This window comes from Porites lutea, chromosome 1 (assembly GCF_958299795.1).
Source record: "Porites lutea chromosome 1, jaPorLute2.1, whole genome shotgun sequence".
Taxonomy (NCBI): Eukaryota; Metazoa; Cnidaria; class Anthozoa; order Scleractinia; family Poritidae; genus Porites; species Porites lutea.
In genome coordinates, this window is record NC_133201.1 from 25,098,798 (window position 1) to 25,102,812 (window position 4,015).

Consider the following 4,015-nt stretch of genomic DNA (forward strand, 5'->3'; position numbering starts at 1 on the left):
TACACGAAGAATGAACGACCAGTAAACTAAACAGCACTACAAAACTAAAATCGCGTCCAACACACAAAAGCTAATAAAGAAACGAGAACCATTCATGACGCGTACATTCCGGCCCCTAAAGACAAGTCTATCCTATCTAATCTATAAAAATGAACCAGGAACTTAAACATGAAAACTAACTACATTAAATAATAAACTACTCAAACAATAAATTGCTTAAGCAATAAATGTCACAAAAGCCTAAGTGCCTCAAACAGGCTCGAATGTCCAGTTTGATAGAACATCACGAAAGCTCAATGAAAGTCAAGCAAAGTCTCTTGAACAGTTCCGAAGAGTAAGCGAATCACTTTCAATGTCCAACTCATTCCAACAATCACAACTTGGTGATAGGTTGCTCTAAAGTAATGGTCTTTATTTTGACCTTAAAGTGGCGTAAAAAAACATTCTTACCTAGAAAAAGAAGTCCGTGATTAGACCAATCGCCATATACTCCTGGGCGTTGATTCATCAGCGACAATAACCGTGTCTCCAATAGTGAGTTTTCTCCTTGGGCGGAACCATTTCTGGCGCTCCTGCAGCAAAGGAAGGTATACTTATTTTCAGCGACCCCAGAAAACATTTGTCAAATACTGAACTTGTCGCCATCTTCTCCTGGAATAAGTGTTGCTTTTTTGTCAACAGCCCTAGCGGTAGAGATAAATTTTGTCGAATTGCGTATTCTTGGGTACAGTCCTCCAACTCAGGCTCAAGTGATGATAGGAAATTCGGCTCCTCTCCTCAACGGCCATTGCGGATGAACATGTTTGCTGTAACTCCTGGTGAAGCTTCATCAATGGGGACTGGACTTGCTGTTATTATGTACTTCCAATGAGGTAGGTTAGAATCTTCTCTTACGGCAATACGGTTGGCAACATAGGTGTGGAAACGCTTCAACTCATTCGCAATGTAGCGTATCACTGTCATACTGTCCGTCCAAAAGGTGAATCCATTGAACGGTAACTCTAACTCCTTTGTCAAGATCTTGTTTAGTCGAACTGACACAGTATCAGCCGTTAACTCTAATCTAGGGATGGTTTTTTCTTTAAAGAAAGGAGCCAGGCAGGACTTGCCAATAAAAAATAAAAAGTCAACCCATCCAAGCAAAGGTCCATAAGCTTCCTGAGAGGAGTCACAGAAATGATGGATCTGATATGAAGCGTTATCTGAAGAAAAACATTTTACCACGCTCTCCAGCGGGTCAGGTGGAAATCTGAGATTTCATCCTCCAATCATAAGCCTTTTCTGCACAAGTCCTGTAGGTTAGGTTCTTATGGAAGAATAAAAGGAGCTGTCATACCCGGAGGATCATATAAGGAATGATTATCGAAAGTATGCCATACCTAGTACATGGCCCATCTTTAACAAATACCTTAAAACCAAACTTGTCAGTCACTTTGAACCATGATACACATAAATCCTCTTTTCTAGTTCCTTTCGGGTGTGGAGTCTAAAGTCAGGCGATCGTTGCTGACCCATCTCGTCAAGTTAACGTCTGCTGTACTCATTAAGTTACGAAGATCACAATCGTACTTAATTGATTCATTACTGAAAGGCAGGGATTTCAAGCTGTCGTGTACAAAGATATTCTTCAGAGCAGTAGAACAGACTTCAGGCGAAAACTCGTGCTGGTGATCTTCAGCATTTCCACGCATGGAAAGATTGACACAACGTGGAGACGAAACTGCACCAAAAAGAGGTATAGTTATTCGGTACTCTTCCAAACCCTTATCGAGATCAAAACCTGGCGGCACCGGAGAAACCGCATAAAGCCACGATCCTCCACAGGAACACGAACCTGGTGAAATATAGACTGCACACCTACCATTACAGTCACTGGGTCACGTCAAAAAAGAAACACTATTCCAACCAAACTGTACGTTGGTCAAACTAGTGCTCTGGAGTTATTCGCTGTTCAAAGACATCCCTTGGAACTGGGCGAAACAATAAAAAAGGACCTTTATCTTCTCAGTTTTCTTGCTGTGATACACCCAGTGATGTAGACTCTTCTAGATCTCGTCGTCTGCTCTAAATAAATCTTCAGAGGGAACCTTTCCAGCGAAACCTTCTTGGATTACGTTTTCGAGAGATGTAACATAGTCTTCTTGTAATCTGGAGTCCTTGGGAAATTTAGTTTCAGGGAGACAGCTCTGCGCTCCGCTTGGCATCTTTTAGCAGTCAACGCCAAACTTTGATTACGGAAGGGCAAATGAACTTGATAATGGCCTTGCTCACACTGTGTAAAACGAGCCTTCTACAGTGTACATGAACTTTAGATCTTTACGAGACATTCCGATGCCGTGATTCAAACACGCATCCGCAAAGCCAGCACACGCCATGCTTATAGCATGGATATCAACAGACTTGGTGAGATAACAAGCAGAAGAACATATTTCGGCTCTCTTCCTGTTGGGCAGTTGATACCCCTGCTGAGCTTTACCTTACTAGAGTAGGGGCCTCCACCAGCATCTGGGATAACGTCTTTCGGTCGTTAAGCTTCCGGGACATCTGGCCCAGTAAAAAGATCGAATGGCGTCATTGGGTCGCTGAAAGTTCGGAACATTCTCTCGCTAGTTTTTTGCACGTTTATGTTTCCCTAATTGGATAAATAAACTACTGATACTGTTATTGTCACCTCCACGGAAGTGAGTTGTGATGCAATGAAAATAACTACGAACGATATTCCAATTCAAATCTTAGCTGGCCTTCCGTCTACACGTTTCGATGAGAACGATCACCAAAACGAAACATTTTGAAAGCGTGCTTTCTATACGTGGAAATTTTTGGAACGCAGGTTTTTTTGTTGTCGCGTGGACGGAAACGAAGACGCAACACTTTTCTAATACTGTAAACAAACATCTCATTTCCAAAAAGAGAGGGAGAATTAAGGATCATTCAAGGCCAGTCAGTTAAAAAAAAAAATCCATTAAAAAACCATCAAACAAACAAATACGTGTGGACGAGCAAGAAAAATTAAAAAGCCATCCGAGCGGACGCTATACGGATACGTGAGCACGGTGCTCTGAAGCTTAAACTATTTTAAGAGCGTCCTTTGATTCCTACTCATGCCCCGAAATGAACACAACGTACCTCAGAATAAATAAAGTATCATTAATTTCCATAGGACTTCTTGTTTGACCGAATTTCTTGCGTTTAGGTAGGACTTTAGGTGGATCGGGGTTGAGGGAGACTTCATGATGACTGTCTTAAGGTGGCTGAACTCAGTTTCTCCAGAATTGTTTTATCCCTTTGCCGTTCATATTAACTTGCTTATCATGACGAGAATTTTTGCAGGCAATAAGCTCTTTTAAATAAAAACGTGTGAGGGCAGTCTGAGAAAATGGCCAGCAGTTGTCTGTAGAGATTTATTCTGTTTTGTGCCTTGGCATACCACGTTATCTTAGCGCGCGCACAAATGTTGAGCATGTGCACTTTGCGCAAGAAATGTGATAAATGTGATAGCGCATGTTCTGTTGATTTTCATAGGAAATTTAAACAAACAGCAGTATCTCAAAATCTACTCATTAAAAGTTGACGACAATTGCCAAATATCTTGTTCATGTCGCCCTTCAGGCAATGGAAATCTCAAAATAAATTTTGAACAAAGTAGTTTTGTGACACAATCAAGTTTCTCGTGAAATTTATTTTCCTAAAAAAATCAAAAACTGTTTGTTACAATTTGGTTAAGCCCTTTTAAAAGATGAGGCTTAGTAATTGTAAGCTGTGTGCAAATTCATTAGGAAATCTACTGACTGGATTTTGCGTTAACCTAATAAATTTAAAATTTTAAGCCCTTCTCCTATCATCCGTCGAAAGACATCTCACTTTAAACCTTAAAAATGTCATGGCTTATAAACATATTTTTTCTGTGCCAGATTTGAGCTTTATACCTGCAGCAAGTCTTAAATAACGTCCCAATGAATAAGGATCCGCAACCTAATTTCAAACTGTGCACAGCCACCTTAAGATGCAGGAATCT